Consider the following 14,285-nt stretch of genomic DNA (forward strand, 5'->3'; position numbering starts at 1 on the left):
ACGTGGGGCCAGGAGGGGAAGGAGGAGCCCGCGCTCCGGGCCTGTGCGGACGCCCCGCGGCCAGGTCAGCACGGGTCATTGGCCCCGCAGGAGCCCCGCCGCGGCTGGCCCGGGGCGCTGGGGTCCCCCGGAGGGGGGAGTTCGAGTCCCGCTGCGGGAACGAGCGCGTGCTTTCGGGGCGCTCCTCCCGCCGCTCCCCCGGAGCCTTCCAAGCGGTGCTGCAGGGTCCCCCGTTTATCCAAGATTCCACATACAATCCCATAGTCAAACCCCCGCCTGCCCAGAGCGCCGAGTGACTGCCTACAGACCCGGCCAAACCCAGACATCTGCACCGAGGCGGCCTGCTCCGGGTGGATGACCACCGCCGCCCGATTCACCCCTGCAGCTCCCCGGGGGTAGCCCCGCCCTCGGCCCGTCCTGATTCACCCCTGCAGCTCTGGGGAGGCAGCCCTGCCCTCCGGCCTGATTCACCCCTGCAGCTCCCCCGGGGCAGCCCCGCCCTCGGGCCCGTCCTGATTCACCCCTGCAGCTCCCCGGGGGCAGCCCTGCCCTCGGGCCCGGCCTGATTCACCCCTGCAGCTCCCCCGGGACAGCCCCGCCCTCGGGTCTGGCCCGATTCACCCCTACAGCTCTGGGGGGGGGGAGGGCAGCCCTGCCCTCCGGCCTGATTCACCCCTGCAGCTCCTGGGGGCAACCTGCCCTCGGGCCCGGCCTGATTCACCCCTGCAGCTCTGGGAGGGGGCAGCCCTGCCCTCCGGCCTGATTCACCCCTGCAGCTCCCCGGGGGCAGCCCTCCCTTGGACTGCTCCCCTGCGGGCGCCGGCTCCACGGCCGCCAACTGCCTCATCTGATTTCGTATTCTGCTGACAAACGATGTGCGCCCCCGCTCTATCTGGCTGCTAATATTAAATATCCGCGTGCAGCGAAGGCCTCTTAATTTGCTGGTTTCTCCCGGTACGGGGGGGGGGTGGTGGACGGGGTGGGGGGCTCCGAATGAACACGTGGTCCGGAGGCCGGGGGCGGGCGGGCCCCTCGCGTTGTGTCACCGGGTCCTCCCCGCGGCCTTGATTTGTCCCTCAACGTCCTGCTTCAAAGAGTGACCCAATCACCGGCTCAGCAAGCAGTCTGTTTATTATTACTTTTGATAGAAAGGCTCATAACATCCTGCAATGCGCGTGCATTTTTTATTCCGTTTGGCTTCTAGACACTAAAACCATTCGGGACCTTTATTAGGATGCACTCAGCCGCTCTTTGGGATGAGGTTGAGGTGGGATTTATGCCTCTGCGCTGCGCCCTGCACAGAGCGGCAATAATGCCTGTTTAGCAAGCACTTGGTTCGCGTGCGGGATGATCGGCCGTAAAAATTAAAGGGATACAAAGATAGATAAAAAGGAAAAAAACAGAGTGATCTCTTCAAGTGGGGCCTCCAGTAAGCCATTGCACAGGGAGGAGAAATTCATTCTTTTTTTTTTTTTTTTTTTTAAGATTTTATTTATTCACGAGAGACACAGAGAGAGGCAGAGACACAGGCAGAGGGAGAAGCAGGCTCCGTGCAGGGAGTGGGTTGCGGGACTCGATCCTGGGTCTCCAGGATCACACCCTGCGCCGAAGTTGGTGCTAAACCGCTGAGCCTCCCGGCCGCCCTCTAATAGGGAATCTTACTCTCTAGTTGCATGGGCCAGGCCAGGGGGTCGGGGGCTCGCAGAAGTCAGGCTGATGGTTCCGGGCTGTCACTTGCCAAAGGACTTCTGTGCCACCCGGCATGGACTGAGATGACTGCATAGCCACACTTCCTTCCCATGTTTCCCTAATTCCTTCCAACCCCAAAGGCCTGTGGCCTTGAGATAGACGGGAGCCTGAGAGAGGGCCAGTCAGATGCCAGGGCTCAGGCCCCTGTACCGGCCAAACCAGATGGACTCAGCGAGACGTGACACGAGTTTGAAGCAACTTCCCGACATTTGGCTGGGTGTCCAGGCAGCCGGCAGAGCACGCATGTTCCCTATGTGTTGGTGAGGTGCTTGCTTCCAAGGGCAGACATGATCCAGAAAACCCTTGGAAAGCACCCAGCACCATCCCCAGGAAAACCGGCCCCTTCAGGAGCTGTGTCCCAGGCAGGGCAGCCGAGGGCCAGTGTCCTTCCCTGTGGGAAACGGGCTTGGAGGAGGACAGTAAGTTGTGAACGGGAAGGGTGTCCTCTCCAGCTGCCCCTCAGCTCGCCTCACCGAGGCAGGGGGTGCACAGCGAGGAGAAGCAACCCCATTCTCCAGCCCCTGCAGCTGGGTTCTCGGGGATTAGATTGGAGGCTTTGCCCTCTGCTTCCACCCCAAGTGAGGGCATGCAGGCTAAACGCGAGGTCCACAAGGCCGGCCGAGCTGCTGGCACCCACCCTGCAAGATGGCCACCCACCCACCCACCTCGCTGCCCCCCCTCTCTGGCTCTCACCCCTGCATTCCATTGGCCCCCAGAGATCATCTTAAAATAGAAATCAGACCAAGTCACTCTGTCACCTGTTCCAGCCCTCCCAAGGCTTCCCATCACATGCAGGAGAACATCCAGATCCTTCCCAGGGCCTGAGAGGCCCTCTGCATTGTGGCTTCTGCCTCTTTCTATCACTTCTCTCCTTCCACTCTCTGCCACGTCCTTTCTATGGTGGCCGCCTCGGCCTCCATTCTCTGCCTCTTGCTCTCCAGACTCTGGAACTTCACATATGCTGGTCCCCCTGCCCAGAATGCTGTTGCCCAGATAGGTGCATGGCTGCCTCTTCATCATACAGATTCTAGCTTAAACAGGGGAAATGTTTTGCCTCCCAGGGGAAATGGGGCCCCTATCTTATTCACAGCACCCTATTTTAATTATCAGCATAGCATTTAGTGCTACTCCCCCCCCCCTTGTTTATTTATTGCTATTGTTTATTCAGCCTCCCTGTGCCAGGATATAAGCTATTTCAGAGCAAGGGTATCACCTGCTTTCTTCACCCCCATGTGCCTATTCCTTGAGTGGGGCCAGGCACAAAGTCAGGCTTAATAAATAATTAGTTGTTAGATGGATGAAGGGCAGTGGATACCACACAGCGGCAGTATAAGTACTTCACAAACATGATCCCTTGTGACAACCCTGGGCTCTGGCTACCGGGCTGTTATTATACCCATTTTACTTTCACCTAGGGGAAGGACTTACCCAAGGTCACACATCCTAGCAAAAGGTGGCAGTGAGGACTCACGCCCAGGGTCGTTTCTGATCCCAGAGCTGGTGTCCTCGACCACCAAGTTACACAGCCTCAATTTGTGGATGACGCACAAGGACATGGTGTCTCCCCAGATAACCCGAGTAGAAGGCAAGTTGGGTTCTTGCCTTATAAGCACTTCTGGGCAACAGGGCCTGTAACCACTTCCCTGCTTTCCCCATCCTGAGACTACTCTGGATTCCTGGCCTTGGCAGTGCCATGTATAAATTTAGCTTATGTGCAGTCCCAGCCTAATGCAAGAAAGCATGTTCCCTTCCCACCCCTCCCCTCTTATGCATCCCCGACTACCTTTCTAGACCCGCCCAGGGCCCCCTCTCTGTGCCTTCCACCCTCATGCACATGCCCTGAGTCCCCTGTCCCAACTTCTTGTGGGTCCCACTGTCCTCTTCTCACTCCCACCCTGAAGTCAATGACTCCTTAAAAAAAATTCACACAGCACAAACCATAGCAGGTCATGAGAAAGCAATGGAAAGAGGAACAAGCTTGACTGTCAATCAAAAAATTTTTAATGGATCCTCTGGCTTCCGACAGCTTTCACTACGTGCCTGTGGCTCATTTGAGGAATTATTCTCGGGTACCATTTGCTCTCCTGGCACCGCATCTCTAGCACGTGTATTAGACATGTCCCAGGGCGGAGTGTTTTGCTTAGTTACAGTGGATGACGAATGTTTCCACAGCTGCAAACAAGACACTTTTGCTAAGAAGTTGGGGCTGTCGGAGAGGCATGAGGACCTTACTATTGGTGTTTGAATGAAGAAAGAGAAGGAGAGCGGCAGGGATTCTTCTAGAAAGGCACCAGGGCAAACAGCAAATCGAAGAAAAGACAAATACAGTCGGCCTCTGCGGTGTCTCAACAGGCCCGGTGTTTATCTGGGAGCATACTGAGTAATTACATTAAAATTGGCAGAGACCCACTGTGTGCCCCAGTCTGAAAGCCATCCTAAGGACCAGCATATACCAAGGTCTTGCCACATGCCTGGCGTGGGTAGTACTTCACTTGCTCCTCGAGATAACTCAAGTTACAGATGAGGACACCAAGGCTCAGGAAGACAAAATAATTTGCCAGGGCTCGGAGTGCCAAATGACATCCATCAGCCTCTTAGCTACCCTGCTAAAAGCTTCTATCCTCTACTCTGCACATTTAGGTTAAGGAAAATGTTTTTCAACTCAGTGGTACAGAATCACCTAGGGCACTCTTTTCAAAAAACACCAATGCCAGAGCCCAGCTTAGACCAAATAAGTCAGAACCATTGGCAGTGGGCCCCTCTCAGGCAATGGTATTTTTGGAAAGCTTTCAAAAAGGTGGTTTTGAATGTGCAACCAGACTTGACATCCACTGAAGTGGTTCTCAAAGTGGGGTTCCCTGGACCAGTAGCAGCAGCACCTGGACACTGGTTAGATATGCAAACTCCAGAGCCCTACCCTAGACCCATTGAATCAGAAACTCTGGTAGAAGACAGAGCCCAGCAACTGATATTTTAATGACTCCTCCAGGTAATTCTGAAACATGCTAAAGCTCAGGACATGGTATGCTGATATATCTTTGAGATTCTGATTTCCATGGTTTTTTTTTGGATATCTTCCCAGAAGTGGGATTGCTGGATCACAGGGTAGTTGTACTTTTGGGAGGGAACTGCCACACTGTTTTACACAGAGACTGCACCATTTTGCATTCCCACCAACAGTGCTCACAGGTTTTAATTTCTCTGTATCCTCACCAGCACTAGTCTTTTTGTTTTTTGAGGGTTTTTGTTTTGTTTTGTTTTTGTTTTGGCAAAGCTACCTTAACATGTGTGAGGTGACATCTCATTGTGGTTTTTGTGTATTTCATTTCCCTGATAATTCATGACATTTTTTCATATACCTGTTGGCCATTTGTATAATCCCATGTTCATTGCAGTGCTATTCACAACCGCTAAGAGGTAGAAACAGTTTAAATGCCCATAGACAGATGAATGGATAAAGAAAATATTGCATAGACACACAATGAAATACGATACAGCCTTAGAAAAGAAGAATATTCTGCAATGTACAGCACGTGGATAGACATTGAGGACATCATGCCAAATACAGAAAGACAAGTACTGCATGATTCCACTTAAATGAGGTATTTAAAATAGCTAAAATCAGGGACGCCTGGGTGACTCAGTTGGTTAAGCGTCTGACTCTTCCTTTTGGCTCAGGTCATGATCTCAGAGTCATGAGATGGAGCCCCGCAGGCTCCCTGCTCAGCATGGGATCTGCCTAAGATTCTCTCTCTCCCTCTATCCCTACCCCTGCCCCCGTCCCCAAAATATATAAATAAGATGGCCAAAATCATAAATTCAAAGACTGGAATGGTGGTTACAAGGGGCTGGAAGGAGGAAGAAAAGAGGAATTATTAATCAACAGGCATGAAGTTTCAGTTAAGTAAGATGAACAAGTTTCAGTTAAGTAAGATGAACTGGGCAGCATTGCAGCGATAGCTCGCAATGACATATAAAAATTGTTGAGAAGATAGAGCTCATGTTGTGTTCTTATCACAATTTTTTTAAAGATTTATTTATTTATTTACTTATGAGAGAGAAGGAGAGCATAAGTGTGGGGAAGGGCAGAGGGAGGTTCTTAAGCAGGCTCCATGCTCAGCATGGAGCCCGACTTGGGGCTCAATCTCATCCCCCTGAGATCATGACCCGAGCTGAAATTAAGAGTCAGATGCTTAACTGTCTGAGCCACCCAGGTGCCCCCACAATAATAAGGCATATTTTAAACCCACTGATCTTTGGGCCTTTGGCTCAGGTCATGATACTGGAGTCCTGGGATCAAGTCTGGCATCAGGCTCCCCACAGGGAGCCTGCTTCTCCCTCTGCCTGTGTCTCTGTGTGTTGCTCATGAATAAATAAATCAATAAAATCTTTAAAAAAAATAATAAACCCACTGCTCTTTCTAGAATATAAATTCCAAACAGGCAAGTTTTGTTCACCCCTGTATTCTCAGCATTCAGCACCAAAATACTTAAAACGTGAACGGATGGATAAATATTGCTTGCAGTATGACGCAGATGCCACTTCCCCTACATTAAGACAATCTGAACCGGTAAGGACTGAGATCCTACTTTGCAAAGCTAGTTAAGGATTCATTTCATTGGATTTATTTAACTATCTATATTGGCAAGATGAAAATCTTTGCAGGCCAAAAGCGTTTAGTCTGTTGTTTTTTTTCTTTCGAAACAAGCTACAGGGAGAATGAAATTAACACCAGCCACAGTTGGTAATTGCCCGCCTGGCCCTGCTGTGATTAGTCCTGGTTAAGCAGGCAGGTAGCTAATCTGCAAGGCTGTTTTATTTTCTGCCATCACCGCCCCCCAGCCTCCCCACCCCCCACAGGGTGGAGGACTGCTCATTATTGACAAAGACCGAGAATTTTCCCAGCAGTTCAGAGAGTGGATCCCGCATTCTTCTGCCCAACCCAACACTCAGACCGAGCTGTAGCTTCATCAGAGAGAATGAACCAGCCTTCCCGCTCTGCTCATTAAATGCTGGAAATGCGCTTTCTGCAGTGGCCTCCTTCCTGCAGGATTCCCTTTCCGCAGCCCGACCGCGGTTTTACCGTGTGTGTGATAAATGTCTGGGAATCGCAACAGTACTGCAAGGGAGCAATGGTGAAATTTGTCCCCACAATTAATGTGTCCGTGATTGGCAGAGGGGAGGGGAGGGAGGGCCGGAGCAGCGGGTGTTACAGAGCAATCAGCGATCAATGGCGGGAAGGTGACCTGACACCGCAATCGTCCGCAATCGTAATCAATATCACTCGGGCTCCGGCTCCGGGAGCCTCTCTCCACCTCCCCTGCTTCATCTCGACAGAGTTGATTCTTGTATAAATACCTTAAATAAATAGCACGAGGAGAACACCCAGGGATACTTGAAATTACGTCCATATCGCGCCAAGGCAAAAAGCGGGTTCCGCTGGGGAGATCTGTCTCTCAGAACCAAACAAGCTTCTCCTTTAAAAACCCTCATAATTGGTTATTTACACACACCACGACTTCGCATTTAGGCTGCATCTCGATTATCATAAGCATTTCCAACGTGAAGGACCCGAGCGCTGACTGCGCAAGCTCCTCTAATTTCTGACAGTTCTAACTGGAGCTGGAGAGAAGCGGTGATTGATCTGCTTGGGATTTGAATGGGATACCGCCTGTCTCCAAGCCAGGGCTGTTTTCTGGGAACATGTGTTGTCTTGAAACCCTGGCTGACACTCTTCAGGAATCATAAGGATTAGAGGGGCCAAGATTTTTGTGTTCCTTACTGGCTTGCCTCCCACCCTCATCCCTTCCTCTGGTAAGGGGGAGGGAGGAGATTTTGCTGAGATTTTGTTGTGGAAAAACAATGCGGCCCCATGGATAGGGGTCCGCTCTGCTGGTTGGCGAGAAGCAACATCAATTACATGCAGATCAATTTAATCACAAACGCCAGAGCAGATTGAAAACAAAGGCACCTCCTGGAGCCCGTGGGGCCTGCGGGATGCTAAGGGAGGCAGGTCCCCAGGGACCTCCTAGAAATGCTCTTATTGATGGGAGCCTCCTAGCGGGGAAGGATCCTGGAGCTCCCAGCGGCTCTACCGCTCTAGGGCATCCTGAACGTCCTCCTTCTCTCCTGGTCCACAACCGCCCCCAAGCTCCACCCCCCCCCCCGCCCCGCCTCCCACCTCAAGGCCCAGCTGCTGAGAATCCTCCTGAGAGCTGGAGAGTCCATCCCTACACCACCCTGATCCACGCGCCAACAGGACAACCAAAGTGGCCCTTTAAAAATTATACCGCAGGTCTTGGTACACCTGTGTTTACCACCTGCCGGTGACTTCCCCTGGCATTTGGAATGACAAGGCTCGGTGGCAGCAGTCCCCGTGCACCTCTCATAGACTACTCTCCCACTCAGTCACTATACTCAGGCCTTCTTTCTGTTCCTTGAACACACAAAGTTTATTCCTACCCCAGGGCCTTTGCTAATGCTGTGGCCTCCACCTGGACTGCTCTTTTGTGCTTCTCCTGTCTCTTCACATGGCAGGACATAACATAAGATGTAATATATAATATATGAGGTGTTATATATTATACATCATGTATATTTATGTATGTAAATATCTTAGATCTGCCTCAGCTCAAATGCTACCTCCTCAGAGAAGCCTTCCCTGGCTTCCCACCTCAGGTCACCTCCCAGGCCCTTGTCCACCCCACAATAGCCATTCTCTAGCACATCACCATGGCATATTTTCTTCATAGTATGATCTCACCTGTGTATCCCTCTTATCCATTTCCCACCGGCAGAGGCTGGCCTCTCCTGCTCAGTGCCCTACCCACAGCATCTCAGGCAGTGCCTGGCACACAGTAGGTGCTCAGGAAATATTTGGGGGAAAGAAAGAAAGAATGAGCTTCAAAAAGGAAGCTCAGTGGCTAGACACCCCTCTGCCCTAAGTCCTGGTCCTGCCCACTTGATTACCAATTTCTCCAATGGCAAAATTAGGAGCCCCACCCCATGAAGCTCCCCGATCAGAGATGCTGGCCGTGTTGAGGACCCTACTGCCAGCCCTTTCCTTCTTCTGTCTCCTTCTGCTGGCTCAACCCCAGTGCTTTTTGGAGGCCCAACTGAAGACCCAGGAGGCTTCCAAAGCACTTGTGCCACCAAAGTGTCCTGTCCATTTAGGAAGGCTTGGGCCCCAAGCTTCCAAAGCCCTACATAGAGTAGTCTACGGGCCCTTACACTGTCCTCACCCCATTCTGGTTCCTTCTATCCCCTCTCATCCATTTGCACCAGCCTGGGAGCTTCCCTGGCATCCCTCAGGGTCTTTAGAGGGGACTTACCCCACACAGTCAGCATCTTTGCTTCCCAGTCAACACAACCACCAAAAACAGCCCCCAGGGAGAAGAGCCATGTCTCCGGCTTTATTTATTCCAGAGTTGATGTCTAGATTGCACAGCAGCTCAGAGCATGGGCTCTTGGGCCTGCTGTGGCCCTGCCACTCACTAACTGTGCAGCCTTGGTCAAGCGGCATAAGCCTCCGTGAAATGGAGATAATAATACTTAAATGAAATTAATGCTGACCATATTGTAAAGTACCTGCCCTATTATACCGCGTGTGGCAGTGGTATGGCAAACACGCATGTGCACACGCCCACACATACTAGAATTCTGTGATTCTCTTCTGTTGGCATTAGTTTGTCATATCTGGTGCCCCATATAAATGAGCTCTTTTCCCCACTGTCCTATAGCTATACATTCATAATTTTTTTTTAGCATTATAGCTTTTTTCTCGGTAATCTGCCTTATTTTTTAAAGGCTTTTTTTTTTTTTTTTTTTTTTTAGAGCAGCTTTAGTTTCACAGCAACTTGGAGAGGAAAGATTTCCCATGTGCCCCCTCCACACACACGCACAGCCTCCCCTACCCTCAACATCCCCCACCAGAGTGGGACATTTGTTACAACTGATGAGCCGATAGCACATCCTTAGCACCCAGAGTCCAGAGTTTGCATTAGGGCTCACTCTTTGTGTTGGGCATTCTATGGGTTTGGCCAAGTACATAAGGCATGCATCCCATCATTCTAGTATCACACAGACCCTTTCCACTGCCCTAAAAATCCTCTGTGCTCTGCTTAGCTATCCCTCTATCCTAACCTCTAGTAACTGATGTATTTTACTGTCTGCATGGTGTTGTCTTTTCCAGAATGCCATGTCGTTGGAACCATATAGTGTGTAGTCTTTTCAATTGGCTCCTTTCATTTAGCAATACGTGTTTTTAGGCTCCTAATATCTTTTAATGGTTTGATCGCCCATTTCTTTCTGGTGCTAAATAATATTCCATTGTGTGGATGGACCATAGTTTATTTATCCATTCACTTCCTTTTTTTTTTTTTTAAAGATTTTATCTATTCATGAGAGACACAGAAAGACAGAAAGGCAGAGACATAGGCAGAGGGAGAAGCAGGCTCCATGCTGGGAGCCCGATGTAGGACTCGATCCCAGGTCTCCAGGATCACACCCCGGGCTGCAGGCAGGCACTAAACTGCTGAGCCACCCGGGCTACCCTATCCATTCACTTCCTGAAGAATATCTTGGTTGCCCCCTCACCTTGGCTGAGGTGAAGCTGTTCTGTGAGCTTTCCCTGTCAACCAATGCCTTTGTGATCAAACTGTACAGTACTTTGTGCATTTGGGGTTTTAAAAGTTTTTTCTTATGCATTATATCAAATCTACCACTGCATGAGTGGAAATTAGGACTTAATATAGTTATTAGACATTGTCATATTTCTTCAAAAAAAATCTCTCCTATAAACCGTAAGAATAAGTATTTATAAAGGTGCTATAAACATCCATGTACAGATTTTTGTGTGGATATAGTTTTTCAACTCATTTGGGTAAATACCAAGGAAAGTGATTGTTGGATCAGATGTTAGCATTTTTAAAATTTAATTTAATTAATTTAATTTTTAAAATTTCCTTTATTTCTTTTAGACACATAAATAAAATCTTTATTTTAACATTATAGCATGCACACGAGCAGGGGAGGAACAGAGGAAGAGGGAGAGAGAGAGAATCTCAAGCTGAGGGCAGAGCCTGACCTAGGGCTCAATCCCAGAATCATGAGATCATGACCTGAGTCCAAAACTAAGAGTCAGCCACTTAGCCAACTGTGCCACCCAGGCACCCCAGCATAATAGCATTTTAATCTTTGAATTGTTCTCATTGGTTTCAACCACTCATCCATTTATTCCACACTTACCTCCTCGAGGGGCCTATCTGAGGGCTCAGTGCTAGGTCCTAGGGAAATGATGGGTATATAACAGATTTGGTGTCCACCCTTGGGGAAGGTACAGTCCAGTGGAAGAAACAGATAGGAGATAAGGAAACAGGTCAACATGTCATCACCGATGGGATGTGCATCATGAAGGGATTGTGTGGGCCAACAGAGACAAAGCAAATGAGACTAGATTCAGGAGGGAGATGTACTTAGCCAGAGCCATGAGGGAGGCCCCTATGAAGGGGTGACACCGAAGTCAGGACAAGAAGGGAGTGCAAGAGTTTCAGTCATGAGAAGGGCCCAGGGAAAGAGATCCTGATGGAGGGAATCAGGAAAAGAACTGGTGCATCCTCAAAACCAAGAAAAGCCATCATGAGGAGGGGAACTGGACTGCAGGGTCATATGAGTGCTTCTGGACAGTCCCTAGCCCCAGCTGACTGGAAGGAGACAGAAGCAAGTATGTCTTCCAGAGTGCCATCTGCCCAAGCACCTCCTCTGCCATCTGGGCATGCACAAGTCTTTAAAGCCCCTGTGCTGTGCACTTCTGACCCTGCCCAGGCCTAGGAACGATGTGGGATAAACCACACCGATCGCAGAGGGAGTGCAAGTAGTCTCAGCAAGCTTGGGAAAGAGGCCAGATCCTCGACCACCACCCCCCCCCGTAGTGAGGAGGGCTCTAAACTCCACCCAAGGCCCTTGCATAACTCCTCTTCAGAAGAAGGCAAAGCAGAGATGCGTGTGTCGTGTGCTGCCCAGGCTCCAATGGGGCCATGCAACCTCAAAGGAGCCTCCTGTGCTAGTGCTCTGAGCCCCTGGCTTCTCCGCAATGGGAATGTCGCCCATGAGCCCTGGGCTGGGCTATTTCCTTCTTCACCACCATAGATTCAGGACCACCACCCCCTTTTCCCCATAGCGAACACCCAGCTCTGCCTGGGTTCTTCTGTTCTCAGGGCAGTAGGCCCAGTTACCATCCCGTGTGTTTCTGGGGAGGCTCCTCTGGCTGCGTCTGAGGACCCTATCTGTTCCGGTCCCTGAGAACTCTCCCTACTGAAGAAAAAGGAAACAGGAGTTTAATTCCTAGCAGGGCACTCCCTCCAAAGATGGGTGGCAGTGTAAATTACGGTAATGAGGGCCTGCCTTACGAGTTGCAGAGGAATTTATACCTCTCAAGTAAGCATACCGTCGCCATTCTGCCCAAAATACCACTTCCACTTTCCCTATATTTCACCATTAGGGATGCATTCCTTTGTGTTGACCAGATGCAGTATTAAGATACAGATGAGTGGGGAGATTGGGGGAGGTCCATAAGTCATGCATTCACCCGTGTAAAGGGGAGGAGGCTATGGATCAGTAGTTCTCAACCCTGGTGTATATTAGAATTATCTGGGCCACACTCCTGAATAATTGAAATTAAGTCTCTAGAGACAGGGCCCAGGCATCTGTAGTTAGCGAAAGCTGCCCAGGTCCTTCTGATGCTATGCAAGTACCAACAACTGCTGCCATGGGCAAATCTTCACAAAATATACTAGGGGTCACCCAGTAGATGGCTTGCGCTTTGCAGGTTGAAGCCAAAGGAGAAGCCAGCCACTGTTCAGCTGGGGCCATACCAGATTCTCATGGCTGAGCTCTCTCAGCTGGCAGGGGCCCTTGGCCAGGTATGAGATGGATCCCCTGGCCTACTGGGGCCTTCCCAACATTCCCAGCATAGGGGCAGGAGCAAAGGACTCTGGGTTATATGGGGGAAAGAGAAGAATTTACTGATAAATGAGCAGGACACGCAACCAGAACCCTGAGCAGCAAGCTCCCTTCTCTGGCAGGAGGGGAACATTCTAACTCAGAAATCAGGAGCAAGCACCCCGTGCATTTCAGTGTAACACATACCCTGGTCCCGCTGCCTCAGCAGCAGCCTGCCTTGAGGGATCCAGGGGAAATGAAAATTAATGGGGTGGGGAAGGTAATCAGCAGTGAGTCCCACTTTTGTTAATAACCACCCTCCATCACGGGTAGAATGAGACAGAGCGTCCATTTGAGGCCAGGGTCACCTTGGGAGAAGAGGGTGGGAGCCTTGGAGGGGGTCTTCCTCCGGCCGGGGCCTCCCCAGGTCACAGAAGATGGTCCCAGCAACACACTGGCCCTCTGGAGCTTCTGGGCCCCGAGTGTGCTTTGAAGAGGGGCTCCAAGGGCTCCAAGAGAAAGGTCCCCGGCCCGCGGGGGGTGCCTCCCAGGCCTGCCTTTGCTGAGTGGTCGTGCCCACCACCGCTCTGCTTTTGTCCCTGAGACACTGCACTCCCGGGTCGCTGACCCCACCACGTCTAGCCCCTGCTGCTTCACCGCCACTGACACAGTCACCCTGAAAGACAGAGACACTTTGCGGTTGAAGGTCCTGCCAGCAGGAGGGCAGTCCCCAGCCTCTGAGTCTCTGAGCCCAGCCCCGCCGCCCCCATGGTACCTTCCCGATGCCACCCACCCCGCCCTGCCCTGCACCTAGAAATCACCAGGGCCTATAGACAAACTGCTCTCCCAAGTTAGCTCTTTGTTTCCAAAGCCATTTTCATCTCCCATCTGCTTGCTCAGCCTCCCCCGCCAGCACCATGCTGCTCGGATGGGGAAGATGGGTGCAGGAGCCCAGATCGCAGGGCTTTGGCCTGTGCTACTGGGCCCTGGGAACCCTGCCACGTGGCTGATGTCGCTGGGGGGAGACCCCGCAGGTCAGCAGGGCAACGGAGCCATCTCAGCCATTTCCCATATGCCAGGCACTGGAACGAGCCACATGGATATAGCACCTCACTAATTCAGCCCCACGAGCCAGTCAGGTCAGCGCGGTACAGTGGGGTTAAAGCTTGGATTCTGGAACCTGGCTTTCTGGCTTCAAATCCCTGCTCTGCCACTTACTAGCTGTGTGACCTGGGGCAAGGGACCAATCTCTCTGGGTCTCAAATGCCTGCAGCTGATCTGTCAGTGGAGTGCCAAGAAGGCCGCATACATAAAGAGCACTTAAAAACAAAGTCAAGGGTTGCTGCAGGGGAGGGGGGTGGCAGGGCCAGGGTAACCTGGCTGATGGGCATTAAAGAAGGGGGCCTTGATGGAATGAGCACTGGGTGTTCTAGGCGACTGCTGAATCACTAAACTCTACCTCTGAAACTAATGATACACATTTTTTTAAAATTTAAATTCTGTATTAACAAAAAATAAAAATAAATAAAAAATTGAAAATTTGAAAAACAAAAAGAAAAAAGAAACCAAAAACTTTTTAATTTTAAAATAATAAATAA

The sequence above is a fragment of the Canis lupus genome, chromosome 2 (assembly GCF_011100685.1).
Source record: "Canis lupus familiaris isolate Mischka breed German Shepherd chromosome 2, alternate assembly UU_Cfam_GSD_1.0, whole genome shotgun sequence".
In the NCBI taxonomy this organism is placed as follows: Eukaryota; Metazoa; Chordata; class Mammalia; order Carnivora; family Canidae; genus Canis; species Canis lupus.